Source organism: Columba livia, chromosome 7 (genome assembly GCF_036013475.1).
Source record: "Columba livia isolate bColLiv1 breed racing homer chromosome 7, bColLiv1.pat.W.v2, whole genome shotgun sequence".
NCBI lineage: Eukaryota > Metazoa > Chordata > Aves > Columbiformes > Columbidae > Columba > Columba livia.
In genome coordinates, this window is record NC_088608.1 from 37,710,449 (window position 1) to 37,727,608 (window position 17,160).

Below are 17,160 nucleotides of genomic sequence, written 5' to 3' on the forward strand. Positions count from 1 at the left end.
ATATAAAATCAGATTCTTGCAGAAGTTTAATTTGAACCTAATTTAAAGTTGACATAATAGACAAAGGAATTGTGAGATAGACTTGGAAAGCAAGATGATTCTCAGTTTCGATTCATGATGACACTCTTAGTTCACCTTGGAGCTTCTTTCTACTCATATAACTATATTGATTTAGCTCTACAAAGACTTTTTATTTCATATCTGTGTTCTATAAGGACCTGAAAGAAGAGTGTGCACCACGTATGTGTACCTGTCAATATCTGCACACCTGTAAAAGAAAAGGCTGAGTGCGCAGGAGCTGAACACTGAGGGCCAAACCCCACCCTGCAGTGTGGAAAGAAATGGTTTGCTCACAATCGGATAATTATTTGTTTACAGTTAATTAAGCATAAGAGCTGTTGATAACAAGCTCTGTTTAGTGTGGGCAGGAGATGGCTCCGTCTGAATAGGCCCAAAGAATATTAACATTCTTAAAAGTTTGGTGTGTTCAGAGAAATCCAGAGGGGAAGGAAAATCTAAATAGAGCCCCAGGGGAGATTTACGTATAAAAGTTACATGTTTAAAGATTTCTTTTAAATGGTCCTCAGCCGCAAAGTTATGTAAACACCTCAGTGATACAATTGCTAGGACCGACAGAAAAAGAAAGAAAAGCCTTTTGAAGCTGACTTAAAAGCCGAGGTGGATAGAATCCCAGATTTCTTGTTTTATTTCTGTTCGCATATCTAAAAAAAATCTTACTGTTGTTTTCACTTTGCCTGCTAAAGTCTGCTTCAGTCTCACCCTCGTATGTACCAAGGGTGGGTTTGTGGTCCCCTTGATCACTTTGAGAGTTTGATTCTTGTCCCATCTGTGGTGAACCTTGGCCAGGAGCCACCTCTGTGCCAGGATGTTTCCCCAGGACAGCATGGAAAGTCACAGCAGTTTGGGGAAGAGGTGTCTTGTGTTAGTGAATGTTATCGGGCACTGGGATGGTTGGGAGCTGCCCAGCCCTGGGATCTCCCTGGTTCTCCATAGAAAGGCTGAACTACGAACTGTGAGTTTCTTTATTAACGCTGTGATAACGTCGGCCGTGTGTGTTATCACCTGGATTTGCTCTTAGCCACCCCTCCGTGATGATCTTTTTCATCTCCAGGTAGCTCAATGTACAGGGGTATATAGTAAATTGAGGTTATGCAGAAACACAAAGGCTGGCGTGAATATCAGTCAGGCTTAACTTTTCCCTCACTGGGATTTTTGGACAAAAATCTTTAGAAGTTGTACATGAGGTAGAGAGGAAAACAAAAAACAAAGGCTTTTACTTTTACTACACCACTGACTGAGGAGACTCAGGTTAAGATCCCAGGGTCTGTCAAATTAGTTCTGACACAGAGCACTGTGTGTTAAATACCCGTTTTAGAGCCCGTGTCCACGGGATGCTCTCAAGCCATAGAACAGCTCTGCAGTAGCGACTGGCACCCCTGAGCAGAACTGTCACGGCTCCTCGGGATGGAGCTCGGCCCCACATCTGCTGGCTGAGCTGAGCAAGGGGGCTGTGACACTGACTCTGTTCTTCCCACCCCGCGGCTGCCCCTGCAGCAACGCGATTTATTCAGCTCTCCTTGCTCAAAGCTGCGCCTAAAGGCACAATATGGCCTTTGATTATCTGAGAGAAAAAAAAAAGCGAGCTTTCAAGGGCCACCGCTGGTTTCTGTTTAATAGCATGTCATTTCCAGATTCTGTTTACTTCCAGCTTTTAGCACTGATTTCTTGTACTTTGGGTTTCATTAGTTGTTCTGTTTGCAGCTGTTGTTTGTGGCTGCTAACAGCAACATATGTATTTGCTGTAACCTGGACAATATACGTAATTTTAATTAACATATGTGATTTTAAAATGTCTGTTTTGGCATAAAATCCATTGAAAGGCCATTTACATCACAGCTGAAAGTGCAGGTTTTTTCAAGGATTCTCACCAATTCTCAATTCTCTGTTTATTTTCTTTTGCCTTCTCCTTTTCTTCCTTCCAGGCTATTTTATACTGTCCAGTCATCCGAGCTACAGATGCTAAAAGTTTTTACCCATTCATTCCCCAAAGCCGAAGGATTTGCTCTAAATGTGGAAAAGCTGTGGGTTCCCAGGCCAGAGCAGCTGGGAGGGAACTCAAAGAGGGAGGAAACTTTGGTCCCTGAGATCACAAATCAACCTCCAGCAACACGGCGGGGAGAGGAGAGGAGAGGACTCAGTGGAAAGAGATGCTGTGCGTGCTGCCAGCTGAAGGAGGAGAGTGTACAAGTGGCTGTTCCCCTCCCTTGGCCACAAAGGATTAAGTGAACATGGATGCCAGAAGCAGGATTAAAGCAGAACCTCCCTCCTGCCCTTTGTTCAGGGGGAGGAGGGCGCATAAACCTTTGGCTGCTGGAGTGCGGGCTCACCCAGCAGTCCCAGTTACTCCTATTTGCCTTCCCCTCACACTTGGTTATCGCTATTGAAAAGGATTTCTTGCTGTTCCAGGAACGGCATTGTGCTCTGCAGGAGTACCTGAGTCTCTGGACCATTCCATAAATTGTACTCTGCTTATATAGACAGTGCCTACAAAGCTATCTGGGTCAGGCATGTTAAGCACCCCGCCTTTCCTTTAATGTTTTACCACAGACACTCCCTGACATGATCCTTTTTCCAGATGGTCCCTAATCCTTCTACGTAGCCAAAATCCTCCAGCTATGATTTCTTGATTTCCTCAACAACAGATCTTTTTCTGTAGTGTATACAGTACAGAGTGTGCTTTCTGCTTTCAGATAATTGTCATTCTTCTCCATGGTATTCCAGCTTTCACACTTAAGGCGACAGCTGAACACAGGTGAGCCAAGCCAGCGGTGCACCAGTCTGCCTTGTGGCAACTGATACACACCTTTCCTTCCAAGAACCAATTCATCCATGTAGATGTTTTCTCCAGATGTTTCTGGAATAATGCCGAATTCATTGAGGGGGAAATCTAAACAACAGCAATGTTCTCACTCTCTGCCATCTTCTGTTGATGAAACCTCACCTTCCCATTCACCATTTTTCCTCCTACACCCCCCCCTTGTTTTTATTCCTTTTTCTCTAGGACTGGGATTTGGCCCTGAGCATGTACAACTACTCAGCATTCTGGCTGCAAAGTGCATTTTGTTGCTATTTGTGTGGTATCCAATATCCTGTCTTTTGTATTTTTACCTCCTTCCCCTTTCTTTCCGAGGCATCCAATAACCATTCTCCTAACAACTGTATAATTATTTAGTTATTGCACTGTTTTATGATTGCATTGTTGGTAATTGCTCAATATTGCAAGTCATTTATTAGCAATTGCAGAGTCTTTCAGATCTGTCTTCAGCAGGAGAACAAATAGCACCTTGCATCGATAGACATCAAAGTCTTCAAGAGGGATTTTTCTTTAATGATCTCTTTTTCTAACTATCTTTCCTGCTGCAGCCCTGAGGGCCAGAGTTTCTTTCTCTCTTTAAACAACAGCTTGAAGTTTCACTCCTGCCCTGCAGTGGAAAAATACATAACATCCGCCTTTGAATAGGGTTTTATTCAGTAGTCCAGCTATCATCTACTTGTAGTTTCATCTGCTTCTAATGGGATTTTACTCCGGTGATATATATTCAGGCTGTGTAACTCCTCAGCCACTCAAATTCTTCTTAGAGCTTTTTGACAATAATTAAACTGCAAGCGTTTTGCAGATATTCCTGTCGTTCAGGCCTTCTCATACTGAGTTCAGCGGGGATTCACAGGTGGAACAGACGAGAATTCAACTTCCCTCTCATTAATACAAGCCTTCTGGTCACACCTTCCTGTACAACCCTTGGTTGTTGTATCACACCCTTCCTCCTAAGGGATTTCTCAGTTTTCCACCAGCTACAGCAATAAGCTGATGCTGTCTAAGCTCAGCTGTGTGGCAAACAGGAAGAGATTTTCTAGCTCCTCCCTGTGTGCCTGGCGCCGTGCCCTGAGATTCTGCCGCCAGCAGGTGAAACAAACTCTCATCTGCTCAACCTCTCCTCGATTACCTCCACCTGAACCCCAAACCTTTCAGCGTGGGCTGGCAGATCGTGCAGATGGCACTGATGGGGCTGCCCGAGGCAGCCACGCGTTTTATGAAGATGCAAGGGGTGTGGGGATGCCATGTAACAGAATCACAGAATGTCAGGGTTTGGAAGGGACCTCGAAAGCTCATCCAGTGCAATCCCCCCATGGAGCAGGAACACCCAGATGAGGTTACACAGGAAGGTGTCCAGGCGGGTTGGAATGTCTGCACAGAAGGAGACTCCACAACCTCCCTGGGCAGCCTGGGCCAGGCTCTGCCACCCTCACCAGGAAGAAGTTTCTTCTCAAATTTAAGTGGAACCTCCTGTGTTCCAGTTTGAACCCATTACCCCTTGTCCTACCATTGGTTGTCACCGAGAAGAGCCTGGCTCCATCCTCCTGACACTCACCCTTTATATATCTGTAAACATTAATGAGGTCACCCCTCAGTGTCCTCTTGTCCAGCTCCAGAGCCCCAGCTCCCTCAGCCTTTCCTCACACGGGAGATGCTCCACTCCCTTCAGCATCTTTGTTGCCCTGCGCTGGACTCTCTCCAGCAGTTCCCTGTCCTGCTGGAACTGAGGGGCCACAACTGGACACAATATTCCAGGTGTGGTCTCCCCAGGGCAGAGTAGAGGGGCAGGAGAACCTCTCTGACCTATTGACCACCCCCTTCTAACCCACCCCAGGTACCATTGGCCTTCCTGGCCACAAGGGCCCAGTGCTGGCTCATGGTCACCCTGCTGTCCCCAGGACCCCCAGGTCCCTTTCCCCTACACTGCTCTCTAATAGGTCATTCCCCAACTTATACTGGAACCTGGGGTTGTTCCTGCCCAGATAACAGACTCTACACTTGCCCTTGTTATATTGCATTAAATTTTTCCCTGCCCAACTCTCCAGCCTGTCCAGGTCTCTGGATGGCAACACAGCCTCTGGCGTGTCAGCCACTGCTCCCAGCTTGGTGTCATCAGCAAACTTCCCTTGTCCAAATCATTGATGAATATATTGAACAATATTGTTCGATACTGTAACACCCCCGTCTCCAGTGGTTCTACCACGCTTAATGGTACGATGCCCAGGGCTTGATTTAAACCTACAGCATAGATTCCTGGCCAAGATGGGAGGAATCCTATTTTGAAGATTCTGAGCTGGACAGAAGAAATTAACCCTTCATTTAATCGGATGGCTGTACAGCAGTACTATATTTCTCCTGATTAGTAAGTGTGGTTGGCTTCAGCAAAGCACATAAGCACAGGGGTGGACAAAAAGAGGAGGGTCTGGTAGGTACCCCAGGGCCCAGATAAACAGTTCACTTTTCTGACCTACTGGGCTCCAGGCCATAGCCATACATCTATCTGTAGCTGCACATTCTGGGATTTCTTGAGTTATCACACCCAGAGGACTAGCAAGTACCTAATACACCAGATACATAATCCCACAGCTGTAAATAAATAGATCCAAGACATAAATACTTCTATTGACAGCGTTCCCCCTTGTTCCAGTAACAAGCTGATCTTTGCTTCACTAGGGAAGAAAATCGTTTCCTACTGAAGTCACTGGCTTCAAATGGGAACCAGGTTTGTCGTGGGCTCTTCCAAAAGGTCCTTTGCGGAGGTTCCCACGTGTGTGCGGGGACAGACCTGCCCTCGCTCAGCTCCTGCAAGAGCCCGAGACCAGACACTTGGGCAGAGACGGGGAGGAAAATAGACCAGAATGATACTCCACAACATTATCCCACCAAACCAACCTACTATCCGTTTTATTAAACGTCACATTTGAGGCAAATGGAATTTTACCTTGTCATTTAATCAGGTTGAGAAAGGGGAATCTGAAATCTGGGGGTAAAGTGCGAGTAATGTTCTTGTGAACTACATGTAAAGCCAAAGGGATTTTCAGAAAATAAACCAAGATTGTATCTGTTTAGACAACATTAAGTATTTACCAAGTGCTGGATCTGTTTAAAGAAACAGAAAAACAACCCTTATGGTTCTAGTCAATGCGAAACTAATGCCAGAGGCCATAATATTGATATTTAAAATAAGACACACTGTTTAATAATAAATAATATTTTTCAGCTGTAATTATTTTGCCCCAACATGTTTACACACATTGCAGAGATCAATGAGGATCAAAAATAAAATCTCACACTATTTAGTTTTATTATATTTAAGCAGTAATTAAGGGACATGGCAATTAAAGGAAATATTGTTTAGTGCTAAGCATTAAGATCATGCTCCTTAGTTTCTATTCTTTAATCTCTTTAATCCAAGGTTTGGGAAGCACCGATGCATATTTGCCACTTGCCCAAAGGAGCTCCATTTGGTTTTCCTTAAAGCTTGAAAATCTCAGTGATTTCCCCCTGCGATGAGAGCATCACCCTTAAAAACACAGCAGTGAAAACCTACACACACCGTCCTCTGCTGTTATCTGTGCACGTATTTACAGCCACAGAGGGGACGTTTTCATGCTGGCGTTAGGAACAGCTTCTCACCCCTCCGGAGCTCATATGAAATATGCTCTCTTTGCCCTCTGCTAGGCTTTGGGAACAAAATATACCCACTAATTCCATAAGGAAAAAGGCAAACAAACAAACAAACACATGCTGATTTATTTTGCTTTGCTGTTTCAACAGCTCGTTCGTATTTTTAAAAATAGATTATGATCTGGTCATACTGATTTTGTTTGTATTTGGATTCCTCACTAAATAACTTTGAACGCTGAATAATCACTATTAATACTGTGAAATAATGTTATTGGTGTTTTTAGATGGTTTTCAATTAATGCGACAAAGCGTGAAATTTGTTATTTTCACTGTAACTGGCCCATGAAATCTTTCGCTCTTTCCCCTTGATTTCTACAGCATGGATTTTTCATTAGAAGGTTAACAGTTAGTTTTTCGTCTGTTTCCACACAGTTTCCTGCAGCAGTTACAATTTTGGCCGACAAGTTAATTTTATGGCCTGTTCCTGCAAGGTCTGGGTGCTTTTGGCTGCACATCTCCCTGCTTAGCAGGAGGATAAGGGCTTTTCCAAGGGTGCCCCCTGCCAACACCCTCCTCCTCCTCTCCCGAGCACGACCGAACTCACGCGTCCCCCAGCTCCCCAGCTGCCTCTGCAGCGTTTGTAATTAGAAACAGCTTTTTAGCTTCAAAACCGAATCCCGCAGGGTGGAAACCACTGGTGGAGACAGAGACAAACCCTCCGTTGCCGTTTTGAGCGTCAGGAACACCCTCCGGCCAGCTGCGGGGCTCAGGGCATGATTTGCATTCATGGGATCGCAGCAAGGACGGGAGCTGAGGCAGCAGAGACACAAGTGGGGATTTCTGCACTCCCCACACGGGGGTTTAAGGAGGCTGACTTGGGTTTGGTTGAACTTTCCACGCTGACAGCAAGAGATCAGCTTGGGAGAGCCCCAAAGCATGGAAAATTCCAGCTCCGCTCGCAGTTTTATTCAAGTTCAGGCTGTTTGAGAGCACAGGATTCTTTTTTGCACTGAAAATTTTGCAACTTCGGTTACAAGAGCTGTTACCAGGCAACCAACATAAATGAGAATAGTGTGAGCCAATGGAGTAGTCAGTTTATTCGAGTTGCTTAGTGCCCAAATACCATAATAATGAGAACAGCATTAAATGGGTAAATAAATAGTACAGGAGAGGCAAGGACTCAGAGCGAGGAATTGGGTAAAACAAAGCAAGCCTGACTGCAAGAGGTGATCCAAGGTAGGAAATGAAAAGCTGTGTGTCACATAGCAGGAATGGGAAGGGCAGGAGACATGGAGGTCAGAAAGCAGCAAAAAAACTTGTCAAGGAGTGAGAACCTGGAGAAAGCAGCTAAGCCAAGCCGTGCATGGCACAATGCTCCTCTGTCCCACCTTTCTCCTCTGCCTTTTCCCCCATTTTCTGAGACAGCAGCACTGCAAATGTGTTCAGCTCTGCTGGGAGAAAGTTTATCTGGAGCATCCGACAAGCACAAGGGATATTGGAGCTGAAGCCTTACCCTGCTGGCACAACCAGTGCTGTACATATTGCCCATTACTTGATGTTGGAGCAGCTGCAATGCTGCAGAGACCCTGGACTGGGATCTCGTGTTGCCTGCTGGCCATGGTGAGAATGGTGTGATGGGAGAAGCAGGGATACAAATTTCACACTTGAGGACACCGTTACTTGAACACTGTGTGATGCTTTGGATGCAGTTAAAAAGAGCAGAGCCTTTAGAAGAGAGCTCAGAAGAACTTCTGCAATACAAAAGCTGTGTTGGAGTCAAAGACCACCTAAACTCATTACACTGAAGAGGCTGGACCATGGTGGTCCAGCAGCTCTGTGGCAAAGACATAGAAGAAACAGCTCTTTAATTGAGCTGGAGAAAAAGCGTAACGGGATCCAGTGGGCAGAATTGTCATACCACATTACCCATGAAATACCAATAAAATAAAATAATGATTTCTCCATTAAACCTCAGCTCTCCTAATGGAATACATTACGGGAAAGTCAGTTTTGTGTAAGAAACCCGTAGGTGTCGTATTAGGTGGTTTCTCATGCGGTGCATCACTGTAGGGAGCACACTTCAGAGACTGATGACATTATTTAATTATGCCGATGTGTCACCGTGCTCTCCGAATTACCTGAGCGGGGTATTAACGCTCTGCCTCCCTGAGCTGCAAGTTTTGCATTGGAAACAGCACGTTCAGAGCACAAGGGCAACTGCAAACAAATATTTTTAGCAGCGCTGCGCAGAAAACAGCTGTTGATGAGCAGTGATTAAGCACGCAAACAGTCAAAATGTAATGATTAGAGACTGGGAAGCAATACACAAAAAGAACAAAAATAGTCGTTTTATGTTTTGGATGCTGCAGAATATGAAAGATAATGAACTTCTCTATGTTTTGTCAGGTTTTTGATGTCTGCTGAAAAATGCTATGGAGTGGTTTAAGTTTTTCAAATTTACCTGACAATTTTACAGGGAAATATGTTTTTTTGATCATCAAGATTTTTGAGGTAATCATGTAATGCCAGTCAGATAACTCAAGGTCCTTTGAATTTTGTGTTGAATTTTGAACTGACTCAGCTGGATTTGTAATACAATATTTTGAACAATTTAAAACCACCCACTTGAAGATTTTAAATCAGGCTACTCTCTTTTTGTAAAGAATTTCCAGATTAAAGCTTTAACAGGCTTCTTAGTACTTTAGGATGCTCCGTTCTCAAGAGATCCTTGGGAAGAAGGGCTTAACCACACAGTTGGCATGACATCCATGGGTTGTGAACAACTTGGGGCCTGAAGCCCAGTCAGTCTCTGGAAGAAAGGTACTACTACCTATTTGAAATTTTCATTCAAGTTACTAAAGAAAACTGTGCCAGAAAAGTAGTACTGGTCAGCGCTATGCAGTCTCGGGAGTTTTAACCTCACTGTTAAGTTTTGAAGGGAAATTTCTATTCAGATATGTCCATTTCCATAGCAGGGATTTCAATGCTGTAATCGTCTGCCCCATCTGTGCTCCCTTTGGATCCATTATAGCATTTAGAACCACATCTTCTTTTATTACTCTTTACATTTCTGGTACAGGCAAAAGCTTATGAAACCACATGGATAACTTTGAAAATGAAGTATTCTTTTGTGATTGATGGTATATAGTATCCCTGATCCACTGGGTGTATTTGAAATATTGTCAAGTTACTTTTTTTCCTTGAGCTAGTCACAGTTTTATGGTCCTAAACTTCTCCTTTGTTGGCTGGAAAGCTCAACTTAAGATAAAACAGAGAAGGGGCAAAACTGAATCTCATGGTACTTAATATCACGCATAAAGCTCAGTAGATGGAATCAACCTACAGACATTTCAGCTTTTATTAAAGAAACAAGCAAGCAAGACCTGCAAGTATTAGGGCCAAAGACTTCTTAAGTCACACGTTTTTACTGTGCTGTAAGAGCTCGGAATCCAAAAGAACATATTTCCTCTTTAAAATTTGAATTTTAGGACATTTTCCATGTGTCAGGAAGATGTGTAGCATCTTTTCTTCTTGGCTGGGGGCTTGCTTCCTCTCTTTCTTTCCCTTCCTTCCTTCCTTCCTTCCTTCCTCCCTCCCTCCCTCTCTTCCTCTCTCTCTCTTTCTCCTCTCTTTCTTCTCTCTCTCTACCTTTTCTTCCTTTTCTTCCTTTTCTTCCTTTTCTTCCTTTTCTTCCTTTTCTTCCTTTTCTTCCTTTTCTCTATCTCTATCTCTATCTCTATCTCTATCTCTATCTCTATCTCTATCTCTATCTCTATCTCTATCTCTATCTCTATCTCCTTTTTAAATTATTTCAAAACTTGTGCGTTTGTTTCAAGAGAGTCGTCATTTCAAGAAAGTCAGACAAATTAATGAGTTACTATAGTAGGTGGGGATTTGTAAATAAGCCGACCTATGTATGCATGCCGAGATGAAAGCCAGAGGCTCTGCTATGGGCAAAGACCTTCCACCTCGCTCTCCTGGCCTTGCTTGGCTCTCCTGCCGCAACTCTAAACAGCCCAGGCCCTCGGCCAAATCTTCCTATGGGCTTTGCTCTGGACAAAGTCTCAACAGCTTCAGCAGGGATGTCAGAAACTGTTCTAACAAAAATCAGCAGCTTTGGGTTTTGAGGCCCCTTGACTTCCAAGCTAATTGTTGCAACTGTTTCCCCTCCATAGCATGCTCCTCAAGTTGTGCCAGGGGAGGTTTAGGTTGGATATTAGGAAAAAATTCTTAATGGAAAGCGTTGTCGGGCATTGGAACAGGCTGCCCAGGGCAGTGGTGGAGTCACCATCCCTGGAGGGGTTTAAAAGGTGTTTAGAGGAGGTTCTTAGGAACATGGTTTAGTGCCAGAGTTAGGTTAGTTTATGGTTGGACTCGGAGAACCTGAGAGTCTCTTTCAACTGAAATGATTGTATGATTTTATGATTTCAAAAGCAAGAGAAGCAGGCTGCCTCAGATCCCAGGTGTCATTGGCCACCCGCGAAGTTCTGACCAGCCGGGGAAGGGCTGTGACCGAACCCGGCCTGGCTGTGCCAGATCAACCACATCTGCACGTGGTGTTTTCCTGTGTGTTTGCATACAAATAAGAGCAGAGTATGGAAGCTTGAGCCCAGCTCAATTAGCGTTTATACGAATTCAGCGCTTCTGGCTGTGGGGCAGGCTTCCAGGCGCCCTCCCAGCCCACAGACTAAGCAGTCCAGGAGTAAAACGATTGCTCACTGCCTTTGCTACAAATGTGGGAATGGGATGCATATGCCCCAAGGTCACACCGAAACTTCTGAGGAACAGCTAGGAACACAGCCCACCCCCACAGGAACAGCCAAAAGAACTTCTTTTGGTGCGCTGATGGATTTTCTGCTTTTTGGAGAGCTCCATGCAAGCGCAGTGATCCTGTTCCAAATTCTGCATTGTGACACACTCACACGGCTCTGAGAGGCTGACAGTGCTTGTCCTGCATTTCCCCAAAGATTAGACTGTCATCACTTGTGGTTAAGAGCTTCGGGAACATGCTGAATTACTTTTCTGATCTTATCTTTACATTTTTTCAAGAGCTTAGCATATTCCAAACATTAATCTTCTGTGCTGTCTTGAGGCAATGTGACCAGAAAACGCTTTGTCAGCTATAAGGTTGTGACAACAATGCCGGGCATTACGTTAAAAATAAATAAATAAAAAAGGAATCTCCCCTTTACAATTCTTGTTTGCCATATATGTTTGATGAACCTGTCAGTTCAGCCACAACACTTTGCAGTCTTTACAGATTCCTGTCCCATGGGGACAGCAGAAGGTGGGGACTTGTTAAATTTCCCCAGTATAAATGCCAGGGCTCAGCAGGAGTGACCCAAGTGTGCATCTTGCTCCCATTGTGTTTAGCGCTTCGTGTATCAACAGAGATATTGACAGTTCCTAAATCCTTCACAGAGGGGACGGCAAATATGGGCCATATATTCAGCCAAGCAGAAAGAAGCAATCCCAAAGATTAACAGCCAAATCTGGCAGGCCTTCAACACCCATACTCTATCAAAACTCACATCAAAATCAATACCGTTTTTAAATGGGGACTCAATCATACTGCTGCTCAGAGAAAGGAGACAGCTTATTATCCCGCTCCTGGAGCAGACCGGAGTTGCTGTTAAGGCCCCAGTGACAGTTATTACCTAAAGGTGTGAAGCTCGTGCATGTCAAACTTGTGTGCATACACACTCAGCCCTGCACTGGCCTCCATCTATTAGAGTAAAAGCTCGGTATCATAAATCTATGTGCTTACAGGCTTGTCCTAAGGGGCAGAACGTAGGAACCATCTCTTTTGTCTGTCTTGGGTGTGAGATGTAAGACTGATATAGCTGTACCGGTTGGGTTTGCCCATGCTCACAAACAAGAAGTGGATGCAGCAATGCTGAGGTGCAGCTGTTCCCATTATGCTGCTACCTGGAGTGCAGGAAAGTGATGCTTGAGACAGGTGGAGCTTCGTGCTTCCCTGTGCATCTATGCAAAGAATCATGTCACCTAGATCCAAGAAAGGAAATGTAGGATCAAGACTCTTCTCCCTCCCCAGAAGCAGCATTTCAGTAGGAAAGCAAAAGAGACTCTTTGCAGAACAAGCTCAGGGAGATCATCGCAGTCAGAACAGAAGATTCTAGAAGAGCAGCTGCAGCTAGTGAGAAGGGAAAAGCTACAGGATTTTTCCAGAGATGCACACCAGAATCTCATATCCCCAACCCTCTAAACTGCCTGGGTAAGAAACTTAATTTAATATCCAAAGTTTTGGGTTAGAATGATGTAATTAAGTGGAGAATAGCTGGCTTTGGATATAATCCCTGTGAGTGAAGTACAATCACAGGGGGCATTTTCCAGTAAGAAAATTATTTGTGCAATTTTGCTAGTACCACATTCAAACCTGGAGTAACCCTGACAATGTCAGGTGTTAAGCGGAATGCAGGGGTACTTTCAATTAAACCTTTACTCTGGACACATCCCGGGAGGAGAAACTAGCCAGAAAGGCAACCATCTGCTAACGTGCACAGGTCACTTTGGAAGTGAAATGAGGAGAAAAAAGGTAAGATATAAAGATATAACCAGAGGAAATGTCAGAGAAGTGAGTAGCACAAGCAAGGGTGACACTCACCTCCCGAGAAGGCATCTGTTCCCTCTCACATGCAGGGTGTACATTCTTCTAAGCAGTCTGCAGTTCCCTCATCCCACTTTTATATGCTTTAAGGGCTTAGCAGCTGAGGGACCCCACAGTCATCTCTGCCAACAAAGCAGGACACTGGGCATCTCCTCCCTGTTAGGCACTCGGTGTGTCTCGGACACCTGCTATTCCCAAGGATAACGTGGAATCACTGGACAAATACCAGGTGTGATATAACTTTGCGTTCATGTTTTCTTTAACATCTCTGAAACACACAGTGCGGGCTTTGCCTCAACAATACAGTAAAAGCACAGGCATTCGGCATGCATAATTTAGAGGCTGAGGTTTTGGCCTCCAGGGCCTTGCTTAGCTGATGATAATCCACTTGACAGGGTGAATTTTTCCCTAAATGATTCAACATATCACATCCCTTTTGTCCTGCTTATTCAAGGAGAAAATACCTAAACCGAAACAAATAGCTTGCGGGGCGAGCATGGACCAACCAGGTTTGGTTCCTTCACCAGGTAAATGACCTTGCCCAGGGCACACAGCCCTGCAAGAAGGCTGTTTCCAGCCGTGCTTATTTCACCCACCATGTCAGCGCCCTGCCTTTCTTTCAGGGCTGTCATTGATCCTGTGGCCAATTACGGCATTGCCACCCTGAGCTGCTCACACTGTCCAAACTCAGCCCAGGAGCCTTGAATTTGTCCCTCCTAAGCTGATGCATTTCTCACAGCAAGCCCTGCCTTACTTTCTTTTGCCTTGATGTCTGCACGGATTAAACGTTTTGCAAAGCTAACATTTCAAGAAAAAGCACATTTCCCCCATTCCTGCCCCCTCCCAAAAGCCCAATGCAGAAACACTTGAGCTGAGCAGCTTTAAGTGTGAAGGTACATGCCCGCAGCAGCCTCATCCAGCACTGAGGCTCCTGGGAGCCCGGCTTTGGCCCTCTAGCTTTGCAGACTCTGGTTTCTAGGCTGTGTTTAATAATTCCTGCTAGATGTATCTCCACAGGTGACCCAGATTCAGAAAGCCTCTTTGTTTCAGATCGTTATGCACATATTTAAAGTTGAGCTTAATGGCTTTCTCAGATCAGGGCCACATCAAACAGTTTTGTTACTGTAGAAGGAATGATTGCCTGCATTTGAAGTAGTTGTGCACGTCATACAAGGCTTGTCAACAAGGTGCAAATTCATCTAGGGATTCTCTTGGTTGCTGCGTACCCATTTAAAATGTACAGCTGATGTAGCCAACGTGGGTTTTGTTGCTTTCAAAAATCCCTGTGAGAGGAGGCTTGCAACACTGAAGGCTTCAGCCTGTCTCATATGATTCCTCACCCCTCGATAACAGCAGGACAAAGGGACAGCGCAGCACCCTCGTGGTGTGACAGCTTGTTCCTCACAGCCACCAGGTCCCCAGTCTTGTCACGTTTCCTACGGTTTTAGACAACTCCGTCATAGTGAAGCATCAACTACAAGAACCGGAGGAGGGTTGGCTGTGTGCTGGTGCCTTACTATGAATGTAAAGCTGGATCTGGGTATTTTAATTCAGTTTACTCTTTGAACTAAATGGTTGGCTCTTCCTCTCACTTCATTTTCCTTTTATTTTCCACTGTTACACGGTGGACTTGTTACACAGCGATACCTCTGTGCTCCAAATTCTTTCCCGTCATATGATATTTCAATTAGACCTGGCCTTGTGCCATTTCCTAACTGTTTCAAGGTGTGGGTAGGAGCCTTTACACGTTCGCTAAAACAGTACATGTGAAAATCTAAACAGCTGATATTTGTGCCAAAATATTGCTATACCCATTGCTCATCTTTCCAAAGGTGCACTAAGAAAGCTACCAGATACGCGCTGGTGCGACAACTGGCTGCAGGGTGTGTTTTGGCAGAAAGGGTGACCTGTTAGTCAAGTTGTGAAAGGAGCAGCAGAGAGTATCGGAACAGAGGGTTGTTGTAACTCTGCTAACAAGTTATTTAGTGCCTGAAAGTGTAACTTCACCTTCACAACCTTTTTTTTTTTAGTTTTGCAAGTTAACATAAAGTGTGCCACAAAGATGAGAGAGGGGGAAGTCAGGACAAGGATAGGATGTGGTTGTGTTGTCCCTTTTTCAAAAGGATGCAAATGATGCTACATGCATTCCCTTATTTGCGAGAAAAGCTTGGACACCACAAATCCCGCATCCCAAGGAAGGAACCAGCATTGGAGGAGATAATTTGTCTGCACAGGCCTTTTCCCAGTGATATCTTTTATTACATTCAGTTGAACAACTGCTCTCTGGGGCAAACCCCAGGCACGTGCTCTCACCCAGAGCCTGTGGAATCATCCTCTGCGTGAAATGCTTGAGCAGTCCCGAGAACAAAGTACAGCTGCAGTCCCATGAGAAGGGACAGAATTCATGCTCCAAGTACTTATAACCTCGTTAGAAAACTCACCTAAAAGAGGTTCCTGCGTCAAGTCTACTAGTTCTGAGTGAGGATTTGGACCAGTCTCTTGACATTCAGAGAGTGTTCGTGGACACTGAGCTACTGAACAAGAGGAGAATAACAACACCACTCAAGCAGGTTTCTGAATCTTAAGTCTTTTCAGAGATTGATTTTTTTTTTAATTGAACTAAGCAAAATTTTGGAGAAGGAAAAAGAAGTAATTTTGTTAAGCAGCATACTAAGCCTGATCTAAACCAATTTAAAAAAACTGGCTGACAAAACAAAAAAAAAAATCAATTATGCATTTGGCCCTAATCATGAAGACATTTTTTTAAAACTCATCGTTTTCTACAGTTACAGTGTTCTGATAAATTTACAGGTGCAAATTTAACTGTCTAAGTCAGCATCCTGATTCTTTGTCATGGCTACAGAGTTGCTGAGAATGCTGTAACTTCTTTGGAAAATTGGCTTGGATTCAAGGAGTAAAATATGTGAATGCAAGTGTATAACTAAGCCTGAAAATATTAGCCTAGAGGAATAAGCACTGCATTTGTGTGCCTCTTTGCACATCATTGATCCCAAACAAAGCCATTTTTCCATGTGCATCTTTTGGCTAACTCAGAATATTCCACAGTGAGAACCTGGGGGGAATGTGCGGAAAGGGAGGAATGATCATGTTATGTCCGTCCTTCTGAGACTGGGTTCAAAACCACAATCGCTCACGCTTAACGATGCCAAGAATCGTACAAAAACCATTTCAGATTGTAACAATTCCCTCCAAAATTGAAAACACATTCGACTCCACCCCACAACAAGATAATCAAATAAAAACTTCAAATGCAAAAGCATTAGAAAATGTGATCCACAGGCTCTTGCAGTACCATGTATGAAATAATGCTACCCACCCTGCCAAACCCCCAAATATTGAACCCAGGCACAACTGAGAATAACTGGGACATTTTGATATATCTGTGGGCAGATCTTAAACTTAAGACTGCAAAGCGAGTCTGTAAAGTTGTTCCTAAATAAACTACGGCACCGTATTGAATAGAGCCACGTGAGCATGAAGCCAGATGAATTCAGTGTAGAATAACACCAACTGCTGCTTTAATAATTCTCTCCAAAATGCTGCTGTCAGGGAACAGTTTATACTAATCTACGGGTTTGGGATAATTTAATAATACTGCTGCTATTTCTACTTCAAAGAGAGTGTGGATAAAACATAGTTTTATTTTCTTAAATCATAGTTATTTTTCTGTAATTTACATACTCCTTCTCATTCTACAAAGGAAATTTGAGTTAATATCATGCCCAAATTGTAACACATTGATTTATCTATTCCTGAGAGCAAGAACTAACACACTAATAAGTCCCTTTTCACCTGGAGGCACTCCTTCTCAGTTTTAATAACACCAAAAGGAATGACTACACAGCTGCAGAACAAGGAAAGAAACCTTATTGTACATATGAAAACCAGACAAAAGATACTTTAAGGAAAAACTAGTTAAAATGAAAATCTCATACTATTTTCTTCCATTTCACAAAACATGCCCTTAGCTGGACTATAGTATAAAATA